The sequence below is a fragment of the Epinephelus lanceolatus genome, chromosome 19 (assembly GCF_041903045.1).
Source record: "Epinephelus lanceolatus isolate andai-2023 chromosome 19, ASM4190304v1, whole genome shotgun sequence".
Classification (NCBI taxonomy): Eukaryota; Metazoa; Chordata; class Actinopteri; order Perciformes; family Serranidae; genus Epinephelus; species Epinephelus lanceolatus.
Window position 1 is genome coordinate 38,163,551 of NC_135752.1, and position 20,257 is coordinate 38,183,807.

Here is a 20,257-nt window from a genome sequence, read left to right on the forward strand (position 1 = left end):
AGTGCATTGCCCATTCAAAACGTGCCTGTTCACGTCTATTGTTTTATTCCAACCATAACGAAAGCCTGGACGGCTGCTTTGCCATGAAAAACAGATTCATGCGGGTCCCACTAAATCTGACAGCTACAGTAGCTAGGAAAACAGAGGAAATCAGGCTGTAGCAACTCAAATTCAGCCAGCGCCAGGCTTCTGAATCCAGATCGCTCCGACTCCCCACCGGATCGGTAACATTTCTGTTGCTGCCGTTACACAGGTTAGACCCGGCACTGAGGCTGCACTAGCTATCTAATTCTTGTCTCATTTGTTGTCTGATGAAAAGTAAATTCCTCAAAACGAGTGCTCCTTATCGCAATTTTCCAAACCGTGTGAGTGTGGTTTCCATGGGTACACAGCCATCAAGGCTTTTGTCTTTGGAAGTAGGCGTGGTTTAATCTAAGTGCTTCACTGCCGATAGTGCTGCTTGCATCTTTCCTGAGAACCGCTCATCAACAGCATCACACTCGACACTGCACTTCCTCTGGTCCTCAGTAATACACCCTCTAAGTGTGAAGTAAATTGGCTGGATGGCTGTCAAGAAAATCGATTGGCAGAGACAGACAGACCCTTTTGAAATTCTCTCCTGTTAGCAACACCATATGGATGTTCGGTTGGGTACTGTTTATATTTGAACTGATACTAGTACGGGTTCAGGTACCTGTAATTTTGTACCAGTACCTTTTTTTGATACTGTACTTTCTCAGTAATAACAAGTTTTTAATGAGCTGGACGGGTGACGTAGTTGACTACAAAGCAACTCTGCACCTTCTGTCTCCATCTGTCTGCTTGTGTAACTAGATGTGATCACTAGTGATATGAGACTAAAGTAATATAGACCAGAAGCCGAAACGATTGCATCACATTGGCGCTGTAGCGTGGTTTCAGCTCGCTAGGAAACCAATGGAGCAGCCGCAGAGCTTCACAGCCGGCTTCAGGGCGTTTCTGTCTCCTGTCTAAGTTGAACCCAGCGGTTCTGCAGAACTCTGTTGCCAGCCTAGAAGCTCCAGGCTTCGGACGCTTCACAGCATATCCCCCTCTTCCGTAAACACATCGTTCTGACCCAGCTGTGCTTTGAGGTATCGACATTTGTCACCGATGGATTTACAATGAATCGTTACTCAGTAGTACCTACGTAATTCGGTCGGTATCCTTTCATGTACCCAGTTTGATACTCAACCCTAGTGAACATTAAGACCTTTCAAGCATGAAAAAATAAGGAAATAAATACGTACATACGGAGACAATGGAAGACAATGATTCACATTTATGTGTTAATGATGTAAATAATTAATTTCATCCAATCGTAAACACTACATATTTCTTTTTTCATCCACCTCTTAGGAAGGGCTCTCTTACAAACCACCAAAGTATTCTAAAATATATATTTATCCCCTTTTCTCTGTTTAATTTCCACTGCTTTAATCAGGTACATCAGCTCAAAACTAAAAATCTACAGACCCTTTCTAAGCTGCCATTCTCCTCTATTTTACTCTATATACATTTATGTTATTTTTTATATTTTGAAAGAAGATTATTGTGAGAAAATATAAGGTCACAAGCAATAAATGGCTTTAATTTTAGTAAGAAAATTGTACTGTAAGGCAGTTAAGTAGATGAAGGGAATGAAAAGGATTGTGGGTTGGAGGACAGTGTGTGTGTGTGTGTGTGTGTGTGTGTGTGTGTGTGTGTGTATGGTGGGGAGGGGGCAGTATAAATGAATACACAGAGGGCCTCATTCTGTCTGGTCCATTGTCTTAATTGTCATACTATTCTGTTGTGCAGACACTGTCCTGTGATCATTGAAGGAGAAGCTGTATAAACACACACACACTCACACACTCATGCATGTGCAGTGGCGGGCAGCACCACTCACAGGTTTACAACTGCAAATACATCCACAGAACACCAGCAGGAGCGTGTCTCAGATCTTTACCTGCTTTATCAGATATGTGTGGTCCAAGTTGGACCAAAGTTCTGCACAATAAACAGCCAAAGAAAGAGGGAAAGCATTTATCATTTATCAGGAGTAGCTCAGGGTCTTAAAGGCGTGGTTGTCCATCAGTGTCCAAAAGTCTCCCCAGAAACAAATGTGACTGGCTGCTTAAAATTCCCAGAGGTTTATGGTTATTAATTATAGCAATTCAGGCATCTCTAATCCAGGTGTAGGTGATTAATAGTAGTCTGAGAGGTGGAGGACGAGGCCTTCAGCAGCTCTAACGCTATAAATCTACACTTCAAGGAAAGACGCAGCATTCAGATGCATCTCTGTCTGAAGTTGGATCTATCAATCATGCCATAAAGTATGTGTTTTTACTTTATGAAGCTCTTTTGCAAACTTTTTATCCCTCAGCTATGTGCTGTAATTATTGATTTATTAGTGTATTTTCAGGATCAGTGCTGCAGACTTTTGATTTATCGTTGCTTGTGGCTCAGCTTTGTGTATCCTCGTGCTGAGCTGGAAGATGTGGGATAGGAATCCTCCACTCGATCACTTCATTCAATGTCGGGTACGTTTTTTGGAAACCGAACGCATCTCAATGAAGATGAATTATTCCTCACCGCTTTGATTTCTCCCAAATCGAACTGAAGTTTGGCTGCGCCGAAGTTTCTCAGGCACAACAACACATGCATTTTTCATAAAAGACAGATCATGGAAAGCAGTTCGGAGTAAGATAGTGGTGACATATTTTGTGCTGAATACACCATGCATATTTCATAACGAAAAGTGTTTTCTCCCCACCAGCTTCTGTCGACGTGCGGGCCTGGAAATATGAGACAGTGGAGGTATTCATCTATTGTTAACCATTTGTTTTGTACATAAATCATAAACTTGACTCATAGTCAGCTTAAATCACACCGCCTGAGAGATAATCCCATTATCGCTAATGGTATTTTATTTTTATTATACCCACATTTCCATAAACTGTAATCAGCAGAAAACCACTCTGCCCTACAAAGAAAGAGAGTGTTCCTGCAGAGGCAGTGAACTTGAGAAAAAAGGGTTTCAGTTTTCAACAAACTGCACAACAGATGAAGCGGTTGCTATGCATTGATTTTATGTTGTTTTAGGCCCTGATCACACAGACGGTGTATGGTAGATTGTAAAATGAGGCGCGCAGCACTGCTTTTATCTTATATTGAATGCCACTAGTGAAAAAAAATCTTGCTGCGCCTTTTTATTGTTGCTATCACCTCCTTATTCTGACTTTCCAGGAGCTTCTCCTCCATCATGGACGTTTCCAGGCAGATTTTAGGATGACTCAGGGGCAGTTTGACAACCTGCTGTCTATCGTCAGGCCGTATAGCTCTGGGTATCCAGCAACCGCTACCACCAGTTTCTCCTCCATTGTTTACCGACTTGTAAACTTGTTTTCGTGACGACAGCAGAAGGCCCGCCTCTCAAATCATCTGATTGGACAATGGGGAGAAAGTTGATGAAAAAAAAAAGAGATGACTTGGTGGTGTTATTCCCCTTTGAGTTGAAGTCTTTTTAACTGGAGGAACTCAGAGCGCTACGGCAAAAACGGAAGGTGCTTAGAGTACAGAAACTCGGGGCGTGTCACAATGCAAAAACTGCGAGCAGCTTCATTCTCATTAAAAACAATTACAAAAAGGTGCCTCCAGCTGCTAAAACACTTTCTGTGTGATCAGGGCCTCAGGCTGTTTATTTTACCCCTGGAAAATCACTGCCATAGAACATAATATAGCTAATAATGCAGATACTGCACTTGATATGGCACAACTTGATTAAAACGGCAACTGCTGATGGAACAAAAGACGTCGCATATCTGTTCAGTTTTACCCTCCATGAAGAGGGTGATGAGCGTCTGCCAGGATGGCCTTTGCCCTCCGAGTATCTCTAACCTAGCACACATGACCAAGATCTCTCAAGTCAGGTCTTAACTAAACACAGTCAGTGACTGTGTTCCAGCTTTGCGGGGCAACATAGTCACATACACAAATTTGAATGTGTGTGAAACGTGATGCAGTACTCATATTAATGGTAAATTCCCGTCTGCCAGCGGTGCGGCACAATCGCTCCCCGTCATCTTTCAGCTGTCATCTGCTGCAGTTTGTCACAATCCAGAGCATCCCACTGACTCTGCGGCTGACAGCTCTGAGGCCCCACTGAGGGGAATCAAATGCATTGTGAACTCAGCTACGTGTGCTAACTGAACGACACACACACACACACACACCAGTAGTGAAATATACATTTTCAAATAAAAATTGACAAAGAAATGTAATCTCAATTCAGGGAGCCGCTGAGGCTTTGTCACCGGAGAAAATTAATTGTTACCCGCTCGCCGACGGGCGTGTGACAGTTCTTGAATAGGCTAGATAATGGCTTTATCATCTAGCCATGAAACAGCCATATTGAAATAAGTGACAAGCGGTGCAACAGGAAGGGCACACGAGCTACAGATAACAGACAGACAGAAATCGATGGAATCACGTTTAAAACAGCGCGAACATCATCTGACAAGACATCAATTTTCAGCGTGTTGACAAGTCTCAGAAGTAAAAAAGATTTCAGAGCAGCCTGAGACAAAAGACTCAACTAAATTTAGCCCAGTTTGTGGCCTAGTTGATGGTGGATTGGTGGACGGAGGAAGGCTGGGAGTATTGGATTTCTGTGCCACACAACTCTAATGCATCTCATTACGGAGCCGGTCCAGATAGATTTGGTTTAGAGTGAATATCAGGTCAGAAAGAAATGTATTAGACGGACTCAGCAGCTGACAACGTGTCTGACTTCAGAATAAACCACAAAGCTTCTTACAGCACTTAACTTCAGATCTAAATCCAAATTAAAGCATTATTTTACTCATTCTGAATGGCTTAAAACAAACAGTATAATACATTAACTGACGCGTTGTGATGACTTTGGAAACAAGGAAACACTCTGACCCCATTTTTTGTCTCTTAACTTCCTGTCTCCACCAGAAGTGTGCACAATTAACAGATAAATGAACAGATCATAATATGCTATTTTAATGCTATGTGTGTTTTAAGGGTTTTTTAAGAGGTATATAAAAAAAAAAAAACTTGAAAAACGTCCCTAAAAACATTTAAAGACATAAATTATGGGGTTGTTTTTGTGTTTTTGGTCAATATTAAGGGGTTTCAACCTCTCAAAACCCCCTTAAACATTTACAAAAACAGTATTACATGTACTCCCATTAATTATCCCTTAAGATTCAATTGCGGGGAAAATTTAGGATTTCAATGCAATGCATGATTTAAGGGTTTTTTAAAATGTGTATTAAAAAAAAAATAAAGGAATAAATTATGGGGTTGTTTTCGTGTTTTTGGTCAGTATAAAGGGGTTTCAACCTCTGAAAACCCCCTTAAACTGTGCATATAAAACCTAAACGAATACCTTAATATGTTACAGTCCATTACCTATCACCTTAAATCCAATTTTATAATCATTAACAAAAATGAATGTAATTTTAAAGAAAAAAAAATAGTGTTTACAAAAATATTATGATTTTAGTTTAAATGAGTTTTCAGATGAAACACAATATATTTAAGTATTTTTAATGGATTATATGCACAGTCTAAGGGGTTTGTAAGTGGTACAAAATCTTAAACATTCACAAAAAAGCATTTCATGCATCCCCTTTATTTGTACCTTAATATTCAATGCTATACATAGTTTGAGGGATTTTCAAGAGGTATAAAATAACCCTTTAAAACAGCCAAAAAACACTTAAAGATATATATTATGGAGTGGTTGTGTTTTGGGTCGGTATTAAGGGGTTTCAACCTCCCAAAACCCCCTTAAATTGTGCATACAACCCATAAAGAATAACTTAATATATTACAGCCCATTACCTACCCTTCCCTTAAATCCAATTTTATCATTATTAACAAAAATAAGTGTAATTTTAAAGGGGGAAAAACAGTATTTGGGTATTTATGCCTCAAATTCGGGATCAATTAAAAGATTAATGGGTTGGGATATATTTAAGTATTTCTAATGGACTATATGCACAGTCTGAGGTTTTTTTAAGTGGTACAAAATCTGAATCATCTACAAAACAGCATTTCATGTACCCCCTTAATTTGTACCTTAAGCTTTAATTCAGGGGTTCACAACATATATGGGGATAACTAAGGGATAAATGGACAGATTTTAATTTATTAAGGGATTTTTCAGGATTATAAGTATGATTTTTTTTAAGTGGTAAAAAAAACCCTTAAAACTAACCAAAAACCATCTAAACTATCCCTGATTAGGACCCAAATTAAGACCTTTAAAGGCATAAGGTAAGTGGTGCTTTTCATGGTTTATGGTCAGTTTTTAAGGGGTTTTTATCCACCAAAAAAACTTTAAATCTTGTACTCTAGCATGTAATCCGATAACAATTCTTATCACAGTATATATCCTTTAATTATTCACTTAGTTTCTTTTAAAATACCTTAATTTTAGAATTATTCATAGGATCTTAAAGTAAAAAAAATATGGTTTTGGTTTCACATTGATAGACCCAACGATCCTGTATCTTATGACATTTTTGTGTCTCATTATATGATCCATAATGTTTGATGGATATTAAAGTGAACAAAGACAAGAACTTAAAGACAAAGAAACAAGAAGCATATCCTTAATAGTTTGAGAACACAAACGTCTGCTAAGCATCATTATAAAAGATGATTACACGGATCTTTTTTGTCGTTTGCTTGATATAATCGGAACAAAAGGCACGAAGAAACATCTAATGTGGGCAAATGAGCATGAGGAAATATAACGTGAATGGTTCGAGGTCGTTATCAGACTGAATTGAGATCGCTCCATATAAGCCAACTCACTATGACCTGTCAATTAAACAATCACAATAACACATTCTCAGCATGTCAAGGTATTAACTGGATCCAAAGGTTTTTGATGTCAGCTACATCAATCCACGACCTGAAAACACTTGAGCATCTCTGCCTCGTTGCTATTCCCCTGGAGTTTGCCTCTCCTGGGTCTAAAGATTTGAGAATCAGCCCATGAAAACATAATCAGCAAACATGGCAGTAATAGACGAAGGATTGGGGGGATTTTGTGCAGCACACAGTCCCACCGCACACTTCAAAGTAAAAGCACCCTTTCCCTGGAGAAGTCTCTGCTCCTTAAACACTGCAGCAGCATCCTCCCCCTCCTGCCCTCTGCTTCCTCTCAGTTTCTACCCCTCCAATTAAAGGTCTCTGGCCTGTTTCCTGACAATCACTATAATGCAGTGCAGCTTATTGGTAGCCTAAATAAAGATCTCTTATATGAATTCTAAATGATCTAATTTCACATTCGATTGACCTACGCACTTACTCAAGGGCATTGTTTAGCTGAGGACAACAGCCAAGATTTTTTTGATGCATAAAAGAATAGCGCACTGAGGTTAACGACAAGCATAACTTTTCTTTTTTTTCCCATTAAATGACCTCAAGAGAAAAGAAACGATAGCTCTAACTGCCGATGAAACCCTGGGGGGATGTTGCAGCTCCACTGAACAGGACTAAGGGCCCCATCGTTGCCAGAAACCATTACCCGCTGAAGCCGCTCCACCGCCACGGCCTCCACCATGGAAATGAAATCAGTAAAATGGACGGTAATTTGATTGCCTCCTTTGTCCTCACAGAGCATCGCTTTCAGTTCCTCAGCACAGATCTTCAGATTTGACAGTGATTATTAATTAGCAGCCATTACGGTGCATGCAGAGGATGACATGTGCCTGCACAGGTCATCCTGGAGTCAACAATGCACTGCTGACATGGCACGCATCATACACACAGTCTCACATACAGTCAGTGGTGGAAGAAGTATTCAGATCATTAACCTAAGTTAAATCACTGACACCACACTGTGAAAATACTCCACTACAAGTAAAAATCATACATTCAAAACCTTATTTAAGTTTAAGTATGTATCGCAATGCATCTGCATTGTGATTTAGCAAATCATTGGTGTTTCCAGTGGCGTTTGAGGCACCAAATGTGGGTGTTTTGAAGCGACCCCATGCTGTGTTTCCAGAGGCTGCTCCTGCTGGTTAGTTGCATGAAAAGGCACTTATTTTTACCAAGATGTCGCTGCTATTCCTGCCAAGACAGTAGCAGAAAAAGTGGTTGTTTTTTATGGAGACACCACTGCTTTTCCTGTCAGGACACTGGTACACAAAGTTGTTTTTTATCACAACTGCTGTTGTTCCTGTGGGGATAGTGGCATGAAAAGTGGTCAATTTTTTATTGAGACATCGCTGCTTTTCTTGCTGAAATAGTGGCACCAAAAGCCGTTGTTGTTTCTTGAGACACTGCTGCTTCTCCTGCCAGGATAAGGGCACAAAAAACTGATAATAACTAAGACATCGTTGCTTTTTCTGATATTGGCACTAAAGCGATTGTTTTTTAGTGAGACTGCCGCTTTTCATGCTGGGACAGTGGCACCAAAGTGGTTGTTTTTCATTAAGACATCCTTGCCTTTCCTGCAGGGATATCGGCACACAAAGGGGTTGTTTTTCAAACGAGACATTGCTGCTTCTCCTGCCTGGATAGTGGCACAGAAAGCAGCTGTTTTTAACCAAGACATTGCTTCTCCTGCCAGGATAAGGGCACAAAAAACTGATGATGACCAAGACATCGTTGCTTTTTCTGATATTGGCACAAAAGCAATTGTTTTTTTTTTATTGAGCCATCGCTGTTTTTCCTGCTGGAATAGTGGCACCAAAAGGCGGCTGTTTTTTTACTGAAACATTGCTGCTTTTAAGGCCAGGATAGTCGCACACAAAGTTGGTTTTTTTTACCATGACTGCTGCTTTTCCTGCTGGTATAACGGCACAAAAAGCGGTTGTTTTCAACTGAGACATCGTTGTTTTCCTGCCGGGATAGTGGCACGAAATGTGGTTGTTTTTTTTACCAAGACATTGCTGCTTTTTAGGCCAGGATATTGGCACAGAAAGCAGTTATTTTTAACCAAAATATCAATGGTTTTCTTGCCAGGATAGTGGTACAAAAAGCGGTTATTTTTTACAGAGACATCACTGCTTTTCCTGCCGGTATAAGGGCATGAAAAACTGATGGTTACTTAGACATCGTTGATTTTTCTGCTGTGATTATGGCCCCCAAACAGAGTATTTTAAGTAAAACCCATGATGTTTTACTTACAATAACCAATTGGTTTTTGTGCCTACACCACACCACATGTTAACCACAGCTTCTGCTACACAATAATGTACAGATATAGCACGTAGCTGTGGTTTGCAGAAACGTACAATTGGGTAGGTTTGCAAATCAATAAACATCATCTCTAATTTTTCATCACGTCACTTGACAAAGAGCACCAGACTTTATGATAAAAGTATTGACTTATAAATAAACCAAATTAAAAAAAACATGTTTTTTGGTCCCTACTACAGGTTCTGGAGCTTCATAAGATGCTTTCATCCTCCGACGAATGGTTGGACTTGCTCGTAAATCTACGATCCTTTCGGAGCACCTCTTTGTTGCTGAAACACATAACGACAACCCTCCTGATCATGATACTAGCGAGCATGTAAACGCCGTCACAGACACACCCCTCTGATTGTGTCTGTTAGAGATCTCGTAAAAACGTCAATACTGTTCATGTCGTTACATGCCTGAGTGAAACTATGGCAGGAATGTTTAATACAGGGAGCTGATGTGAGCTATTAAACCACAGGTGAGTCACATCACCTGATTGAAAAGAGCATTATCTCACAGTGTGAATTCACATGCACTGAAACAGAGGCAGCACGGCCTTTACAAAGTGAAGGGAAGTGGAAGAAAGGGAAATTTCCCTCAGCCCCAAACCGCCATCAAAAGGATTTTCATATGCAGTGTCGGTGCACATCATGAATTATCCATGATTGCAAAATAGATCCCTTGCAGTAGCGGCACTACATGGAATATTGGTATGTAAAATAATGCGAATGATTCCCAGAAATATGTATGCATGCATAGTTGGTCTGGATTCAGTCTGTGTTCTCTAGCAGACAAATTAGTTTCCTGTAGCAGCCAAATGTCACGAGCAGCTTAAATAAAAGGAAGCTTTTATAGAAGAATTCACACACAGTGTAAGTCATTGTGTTACATTTAATTGTATGACATCCTTCAGTGTCCCCCTCCTCTGTATACGCCAACACGAGACACAACACCAGCACAATAATCCTCCAGAAACCAAAGCAAACAGAAAAAAAAAGCACTCTCAAGTCAGACGGGGAAGGCTGTGGTTGCTGGGGAAACGCCTACGAGAGACAGTGATGGCCGACACCTCGGGGACCGGATGGACTGATGGGTAAGCGAGGGGATGTGTGAGTGTTTGTGTGTCTGTCCGTCTGCGAGCGTGTGTTGTTAATGAAAGAGTGTGAACAAATTGAGGAGGTCTTAGTGGATGGATGGCTGGTACACAGGGGAAGTGACAGCTACAGCTCAGGGCAGGCGGTCGGAGGGTGGGCGGGTGTCTGACAGATGTTTGTTGTGGGTGCATCTCAATACTCTCAAGTTCCTCCCTCGTGTCACTCTGCTCTCTCTGAATTAAAACACAAACTTGAGAGGTTTATTTTGAGGATTTGTTTTTATCTTGTGCAGTACAGTGAAGATATAATGTTGGGAGTTTAAAGAATAAGTCTGGTGATATTTTGTGTTTTACTTGCTGTCAACAAATCACCTAAAAAAGTCAAAATCCAACAATATATTGATCCCACTAACGAGTGTTGTCTGTGTGCCCGAAGCCTGATATATCTTATTTCTCTTAACAGGGTTCCTACAGTGCAAAGCAAGTTAGATTTAAGACTTCAAGACATATTTTAATGCCACTTGAAATTAAATTTAAAACCAATTTCACAAAACCAAAACTGCAGGAAAAAGGTATCAGGTTTTGTCACCGTGTTAAGACACCACCTCTACTTCCTGTCCCCGAGTGTTGTTAAGAGGTGTGCTACTGGGGAATACCTGGTGTTTGTTTTAGTGTGGTTGGTTTTTCTTGGTGATTTTTTATGGGTCCCCCCTGTGCTGATTCCCATCGTGCAGAGTTTGGAAAAACTTTGTGCATAAAATAAACAGAGACTTGTATGCATTGTCTTGTACCAGTTTTAACCATGCTGCAAAATCTTGGCTAAGAAAGCCAATTTCCTTAAATTTGCACTTCCCTTTGTAATCCAGGTCACAGTGACAGCTAGCTAGCATGTTTTAGCATTTTTAAGACTTGGAAAATATTCATTTAAGACATTTTATTAACAATTAAGGCTTTATTTAAGATTATGTAATTCAATGTCTTTTTAGACATCTGAAGGTTTTCCTATAACCATCATCATCGGCGGACACTCAGGGTCGAGTATGTCTGTCCTCCTTCTTGGTCCTTATGGGTCTTCAAGTGGGCGAAGAGGCCGATCCTGGGCCCGCATATTTTGGGGCAGTGGCGATTGTGGGTTTGGGTGGAACCTTTTTGGTGGAAGCGATCTCCTTTCTGTGTCTGCGCTTGTCTTCTGCAGGACTATGGAGATCGTCATACTGCGCAGCTCCATCTCGGACAAGTTGTCTCCAGGCCGCCCTGTTTCTTGCTGTGGCCTCCCAGGTCTTAAGGCCTATGTGGCACTTCTTGAGGTTTGCTTTGATGTTATCTTTGAACCTTTTCTTTTGGCCTCCTGGGGCACGCTTTCCTTGAACAAGCTGCGAGTAGAGGACTTGTTTGGGGAGGCGAGAGTCGGGCATCCGAATCACGTGGCCAGAGCTGGTGTTGGGCGATGATGACAGTGATGGTGGAGATGCCAGCCTCCTCCAGGACGCTGGTGTTGGTCCGTCAATCCTCCCAGGTTATCCTGAGGATTCTCCGGAGGTACCTCTGATGGAAGGCCTCAAGTGCTCTCAAGTGCCTGGTGTATGTGGTCCAGGCTTTTGACCCATACAGTAGAGTGGGGAACAGTACCGCTTTGTAGACCAGAATTTTGGTCTTTGACTGGAGGTCACGGTTCTCAAAGACCCTTGTTTTCAGTCTTGAGTACGCCCCGCTGGCGGTCCGTCCGCCACTTTGGTCCTGACTAAAATATCTCAACAACTATTAAATGGATTTCCATGAAATATGTTACGTGTATCTATGTCCCCTTAATTGTGAAAAATTTGGTGATCCTTTAAGTTTGTCTCTAGTGCTACCATCAGGTCAAACGTTAAATCCTCTATGGTACCTGCTATGCTATTTGGTAAAGAAAAAAGTCTGTAATGTGTTTTATTTTTTGCTATAAAATAGACTAAGTTACCATAATTTAAAGAAATTTTCAAAAAAAAAAAAAATTAAAAAAAAAAAAATTAGGGCACATTTTTGGGTACGTTACCACAAAGCAACACTGTACCGTAATGGTAAGAAAAACCCTCAGGCAACATTTGCATTTACGCAACTTTTTCAAATAAAGTACATTAAACAATTCAAAATTAAACTTTACTCATCTACTATTGTGAATCCAATTTTTTCAGATTGTAAAATGAAAGAAAAAGATGTTTTCGGACCATTTTTGTGGAGAGAGGTAATGGAGCTAAACCATGTGAGGAAGGACCAAAAAGAGTCTCAACATGGCCACAAGAAAGTCATTTTACAATATAAACAGTGCTACTGGTTTCTGTAAAGCCCTGGCTCTTTTTTCTAGCACTGGAACATAACTGAAGATGTACAGTCTGAGTGTCATGAAGTCTTTTAAACTGTATGCCCTGTTTAGGCAGCCTTGTGTAACATGTTGGCCAAGGGGTTACAGATGAAAAATGGCCTTTTGGCTAATTCTGGCATTTTTATACCATGTTGCACTCTCCCTTCTTAACTAAACTAGACAGCCTAAATAGGTTTGCTTCCCAGAGGCAACACGGTATCATAGAGGGTTAACTTATCCAGTATTTTGGTTTATGACAGAATGAATACCTGCAAAACTAATGACAGTCCCATCAGCCTCAGCTCTACTGTGTGATTAGTGCTAATTAGCAAGTGTTAGCATTGTCACTGCGAGCATGTTAGCCTGCTAGCATTTAGCTCAAAGCACCACTGTGCCAAAGTACAGCCTCACATGGCTACGACAGTGAATGTAGACCACGGATACTCAACTTTCCTTGCTTGGGGGCCACTTTTGCAAAATGACTGTAGGTCAGGGGCCAGGTTCTAGGATTTGAGGACATTCGGGGCTCAGCCTGGACCTCTGTCGGGGTTTCAAGGGGATAATCATCTGGCAACAAGCTCTATATTGATGCTTTTTTGAATGCAATCTAGTGCCTTATTTACATTCAAAGTACATAAAATAAATAAATAAAAAAGCCCCACTGTGAGTCACTGTGTTCAGCAGGATATGTATTTGTTCCTACTTTCCCATTTTGTTTATGTTGTCATATCATTTCCTGTATGTTCTCTACAACATTGTGAAATTTTAAGGTGAAAGCTTCAAACAAGCCCGTTTGGTTTTCTGCCTCTCCCTGCTCTGTGTACTGTTTGTTACAGTTGTCATTTTATTTTAAATTGTGCAAAATAAAAACATACAAACAAGCCGCCGCAACTGCTGCAGACTCTCAGACTTGTGTTCCTTTGTTTAGTTTGAGTAAAGTTCAGAGGCAAAGTTATGCAGCATCTCACAAGAAAAACAAGATTAGAAGAACATCTGAAATAATGGATGTAGTTTGGTTCAAGAGAAACATATTTTTCTGCCTTCGTCTCCCGTTAAAGGTAAAGTTAGGTAAAGGTAAAGGTAAAGTTCCACTGATTGTCACACACCTGAGTGTGTGAAATTTGTTCTCCGCATTTGACCCATCCCCTGAGGGAGCGGTGAGCAGCAGCGGTGCCGCGCTCGGGAATCAAATCATCTCATACCCCTTAAATATGATGTCTTCATTCAAAGATGTGCGAGGCGATACACAACCAGCTAACCCTCTCACAGTATAACTAAGTTTTTGCCCCTAAAGTGTGCGGTGATAAAATGTTTACTCAGTAGTTTGCTTGTTCTTTTTTCCCACTTTTTGTCTTGGGATGATCTAATTTTTCTTCATAACTTAAAACTAAAAAAAGAGGCTGACACAAATGCACCACACAACAGAAACTAAATGGCAATAAATTACAACAATTGAGGAAAATGATACAACAGTACAATGCACTCTGTTACCCATCAGACTGTGTGATTTACTGTCTCTGCTGGTCCTGTAAACAGGCGTCTGCTGCCACCCAGTGTTCAGTCAGAGGAGCTCACATTTCTTTTTTACTCTGTAACAGAACAATAATTCTGCACAAATATAATTATATTTGTTATATAAACATACACATTTTGTTATTAATTAAACTACCAAACAGTCTGTACAAGTACAATTTAAACAATTAGTCTCTTAACTGCTAGTTTAATAGACTTAAAATTAATTGGCAACTACTTTAATAATGAATTTGTCATTTTCCAAGTAAAAACATTTCATGATTGCAGCCTTTAAAAAGTGAAGTTTTGCTGCTTTTCCTTTTAATAATGTTAATAATTGTATTGTGTTAGTAATGATGTTGAGGTGTGGGCAAAACAAACATTGTGAAGGTGTCACTTTGGGCCATTGTGACAATTATCACTCAATATTTTCACTCATTTTTAAACCAAACAGCTAATCAATTAATGGAGAAAATAATCAGCAGATTAATCTCAAAATGAAAATAATTATTAGTTAATAGTTCAAGCTGAGCTCCACTTCAACCAACTACAACAGTAAAACACCGCTTTTTAAATTTAGAAATTCCAGTATGTGGGATTTAGTGGTTACAGAACAGAAACTTCTCTCATGTGCCAAGCACGTAGGAGAACTACAGTGGATGACACGGAAACGTAAAAGGCCCTATCTAAAGCTGGTGTTTTGTTTGTCCGTTCCAGGCTACTGTAGAAACAACATGGTGGACTAAACTAATGAAAACACAGTTATTAATATTAAATATGATTTATGCCAATAGATGGTGCTAAATCCTAAACACTAGGATTACATACATTACTCAGAATGAATAATGAATAACTTGCTGAAACTTTTGTACTTCTATTTGAGTAACAGAGTATTTTCTTAGTATGGTATTAGTCGTTTCATTTATGTAAAGGAGCAGGTGTAATCAGTGGAGTGTAATGAAGTATTTTACTCATATTGGTTCTCGGACAATGCTGCACTACCCTGGGTCACAACAGAACGCGCCACTACATCTCTTTTACCCCTAAACCTATACTTGTATTCTGACACATTGAAAAACTTGTTAAAAAATACCCATAATCCATCTGTCAAGAATACAGTAAGACTCTGGTATAGGGTACAAGCACACCTAAATATTGTGTCAGATTTATCATGTTTTACACGAGTATGGGGAAACTGTGGATTCTCTCCAGGCAGAGCTGATCCTGGCGTTAGGCTGCGGGCAGAGAGAGGGGCTATCAAAGTTATGGATATGTATGATGACAGTGATGTACTCTATAGTTTTAAGGATTTGCAAACAATCTCTAACATTCCTTCAAAATGTTTTTTTTTTTTTTTTTCAGATACCTACAAATAAGGAGTTTAACAGCACTTAGTCCTCTGGTATACCTCCTCTGACTAGCCTTGAAAAAGCTGTATTAGATCATCTTCAAGGCCGTGGCCAGGTTTCCCTTTTGTATAAAATGATTGTAGCTAAATCCAAGGAATCCTCAGATAACAAAAGACTGGCATAGTCTAGTGACCTAGAGGTAGAAATCTCTGAAGATGACTTAAAGAGAGTCTGTCAAGATGCACAGAGCCAGACAATCAATACCAGATTTAAGCGTATACAATTCAAAGGGATTACGTGTACCTACATAACTCCCTCCATGCTACACCGTTTTGATAACAATAATCCTGATGCATGTATTAAATGTGGCCTAGAAGAAGGCAAATCATTCTATAGCCTTTGGAGCTCCCCCAAATTTAAAAAAATCTGGGAAGAGGTCATACAAACTATTTCGGGTATTATCTCTATTATGTTACCTCTCGGCCCTCAGCTATTTATCTTTGAACAACCTCCACAGACATTAACACTGACAGGTGCTGCTCACTTCAGGCTAAACACTGTATTGCAACTGCCTGGAAGAGCACAGAAGCACCTACAGTTGGACACTGGTTTAAAAGTATTCCTAACTGTTTAGCCATGGAAAAACTGACTTCTGCTACCAAGGGGAAAATACAGAGCTTCATCAAAATATGGGGACATTTTATAAAGTGTTGTGAGATGTGGCCGCAAGGCCGCTGGGGCCGTCAGGCTGAAGAAGGAGGCCTACAGGGCATGGTTGGTCTGTGGGTCTGTGGAAGCAGCTGACGGGTACTGGCGGGCCAAGCGGAGTGCAGCAGCGGCAGTCGCAGAGGCAAAAACTCGGGCGTGGGAGGAGTTCGGTGAGGCCATGGAGAAAGACTACTGATCGGCTCCAAAGAGGTTCTGGCAAATCGTCCAGCACCTCAGGGGGGGAAGGTGGCAACTTGCTCACATTGTTTGCAGTGGGGGCGGGGAGCTGCTGACGTCAACTGGGGACATTGTCGGGCAGTGGAAGGAATACTTTGAGGAGCTCCTCAATCCCAACAACACATATTCCAGTGAGGAAACAGAGCCAGGGGTCTCGGGGGCGGGTTGTCCCATTTCTGGGGCAGAAGTCGCTGAGGTAGTGAAGCAACTCCGCGGCGGCGGAGCCCCAGGGGTGGATGAGATTCGCCCTGGATATCTCAAGGCTGTGGATGTTGTAGGGCTGTCCTGGTTGACAAGCCTCCGCAACATTGCGTGGACATCGGGGGCAATGCCTCTGGAGTGGCAGACCGGGGTGGTGGTCCCCATCTTCAAGAAAGGGGATCAGAGGGTGTGTTCCAACTACAGGGGGATCACACTCCTCAGCCTACCCAGTAAGGTCTACTCCAGGGTGCTGGAGAAGAGGGTCCGGGTGGATAGTTGCACCTCAGATTGAGGAGGAGCAATGTGGTTTTCGTCACAGATGTGGAACCATGGACCAGATCTTTACCCTCGCCAGGGTGCTGGAGGGGGCATGTGAGTTCGCCCAACCAGTCCACATGTGTTTTGTGGATTTGGAGAAGGCTTACGACCATGTCCCCAGGGGCATCCTGTGGGGGGTGCTCCGGGAGTATGGGGTTGGTGGCCCCTTGCTAAGGGCCATCCAGTCCCTGTACCGAAGGAGCACGAGTCTGGTTCGCGTGGCCCGTAGTAAGTCGGACCTGTTCCCGGTGAGAGTTGGACTCCGCCAGGGCTGCCCTTTTGTCACCGGTTCTGCTCCTAACTTTCATGGACAGAATTTCTAGGCGCAGCCGAGTGGTGGAGGGTGTCAGGTTCGGTGATAGGAGGATCTCGTCCCTGCTTTTTGCGGATAACGTGGTCCTCCTAGCTCCATCGAACAGTGACCTCCAGCTCTTGCTGGGACAGTTCTCAGCCGAATGTGAAGCAGCTGGGTTGAGAATCAGCACCTTCAAGTCTGAGGCCACGGTCCCCAGCCGGAAAAGGGTGGATTGCCCACTCCAGGTAGGGGGGGAAGTCCTGCCTCAGGTGGAGGAGTTTAAGTATCTCGGGATCTTGTTCACGAGTGAGGGTAGGATCGCGGGAGATTGACAGGCAGATTGGGGTGGCATCAGCAGTGATGCAGGCGCTTAACCGGTCCGTTGTGGTGAAGAGGGAGCTTAGCCAGAAAGCGAAGCTCTCAATTTACCGGTCGATCTACGTTCCAACCCTCACCTATGCTCACGAGCTCTGGGTAGTGACCGAAAGAACGAGATCGCAAGTACAAGCGGCTGAAATGAGTTTCCTTGGCAGGGTGGCTGGGCTCAGCCTTAGGGATAGGGTGAGGAGCTTGGACATCCGGGAGGGACTCGGAGTAGAGCCGCTGCTCCTCCACATCGAGAGGAGCCAGCTGAGGTGGTTCAGGCATCTGGTAAGGATGCCTTCCGGACACCTCCCTTGGGAGGTGTTTCGGGCATGTCCAACCGGGAGGAGACCTCGGGGCCGCCCCAGGACACACTGGAGGGATTACATCGCCTGGCTGGCGTGGGAATGCCTCGGGGTTCCCTCGGAAGAGCTGACAGAAGTGGCTGGGGAGACGACTGTCTGGGCTTCTTTGCTGAGGCTGCTGCCCCCGCGACCCGGACCCGGATAAGCGGAGGACGACGAGTACGAGTATGAGTACGAATACAAGGGGACATTTTATTAAATATCTTTAAAGTCACCAACCAAGAGGTTTGCGGAGCGCCTGAATACAAGGAAACTGTAATGTTTATTGTATGTTCTGATTTGTTGTGTTTGTCTGTTGTAGTGTGTTTATGTAAATCATTACCTATCGTTTTTGTTTTAAATTTGGAAAATTCAATAAATATACACTGAACAAAAATATAAATGCAACACTTTTGTTTTTGCTCCCATTTTTCATGAGCTGAACTCAAAGATCTAAAACATTTTCTATACACACAAAAGATCATTTCCCTCAAATACTGTTCACAAATCTGTCTAAATCTGTGTTAGTGAGCACTTCTCCTTTGCCGAGATAATCCATCCCACCTCACAGGTGTGGCATATCAAGATGCTGATTAGACAGCATGATTATTGCACAGGTGTGCCTTAGGCTGGCCACAATAAAAGGCCACTCTGGTGTGACCATTTGCCTCACGCAGTGCAACACATCTCCTTCGCATAGAGTTGATCAGGTTGTTGATTGTGGCCTGTGGAATGTTGGTCCACTCCTCTTCAATGGCTGTGCGAAGTTGCTGGATATTGGCAGGAACTGGAACACGCTGTCGTATACGCTGATCCAGAGCATCCCAAACATGCTCAATGGGTGACATGTCTGGTGAGTATGCTGGCCATGCAAGAACTGGGATGTTTTCAGCTTCCAGGAATTGTGTACAGATCCTTGCAACATGGGGCCGTGCATTATCATGCTGCAACATGAGGTGATGGTCGTGGATGAATGGCACAACAATGGGCCTCAGGATCTCGTCACGGTATCTCTGTGCATTCAAAATGCCATCAATAAAATGCACCTGTGTTCGTTGTCCATAACATACGCCTGCCATACCATACCATACCATAACCATAACCCCACCGCCACCATGGGCCACTCGATCCACAACGTTGCCATCAGCAAACTGCTCACCCACACGACGCCACACACGCTGTCTGAAGAAGAGAACACCTCTCCAACGTGCCAGACGCCATCGAATGTGAGCATTTGCCCACTCAAGTCGGTTACGACAACGAAATGCAGTCAGGTCGAGACCCCGATGAGGACGACGAGCATGCAGATGAGCTTCCCTGAGATGGTTTCTGACAGTTTGTGCAGAAATTCTTTGGTTATGCAAACCGATTGTTGCAGCAGCTGTCCGGGTGGCTGGTCTCAGACGATCTTGGAGGTGAACATGCTGGATGTGGAGGTCCTGGGCTGGTTTGGTTACACGTGGTCTGCGGTTGTGAGGCCGGTTGGATGTACTGCCAAATTGTCTGAAACGCCTTTGGAGACGGCTTATGGTAGAGAAATGAACATTCAATTCACAGGCAACAGCTCTGGTGGACATTCCTGCAGTCAGCATGCCAATTGCACGCTCCCTCAAAACTTGCGACATCTGTGGCATTGTGCTGTGTGATAAAACTGAACATTTCAGAGTGGCCTTTTATTGTGGCCAGCCTAAGGCACACTTGTGCAATATTCATGCTGTCTAATCAGCATCTTGATATGCCACACCTGTGAGGTGGGATGGATTATCTCGGCAAAGGAGAAGTGCTCACTAACACAGATTTAGACAGATTTGTGAACAATATTTTAGGGAAATGGTCTTTTGTGTGTATAGAAAATGTTTTAGATCTTTGAGTTCAGCTCATGAAAAATGGGAGCAAAAACAAAAGTGTTGGGTTTATATTTTTGTTCAGTGTATATAGTTTAGAGTATTTCCATTTTATTCTACTTCATACTTCTACTCCATTACATCTTTTTAGAGCTTTTTGCACTATATACTGCCCACTTGTGGTGCTCTTATAAGAAGAGCAACATGCGAATACTTATGTGGCCTATAATGAAGGCTTGAGACTATGGAAGCGTATTGCATTCACTTGACAAATAAAAAAAGCAGAGTAATTTTTTTCTGTTTTTCGGAGTAATTTATTTATTTTTCTGTTTTTCTGAGTAATATTTTCTGTTTTTCGTGGTAATTTTTTTCTGTTTTTTTTTTTTTTTTGTGGTAATTTTTTTTTCCTGAACGA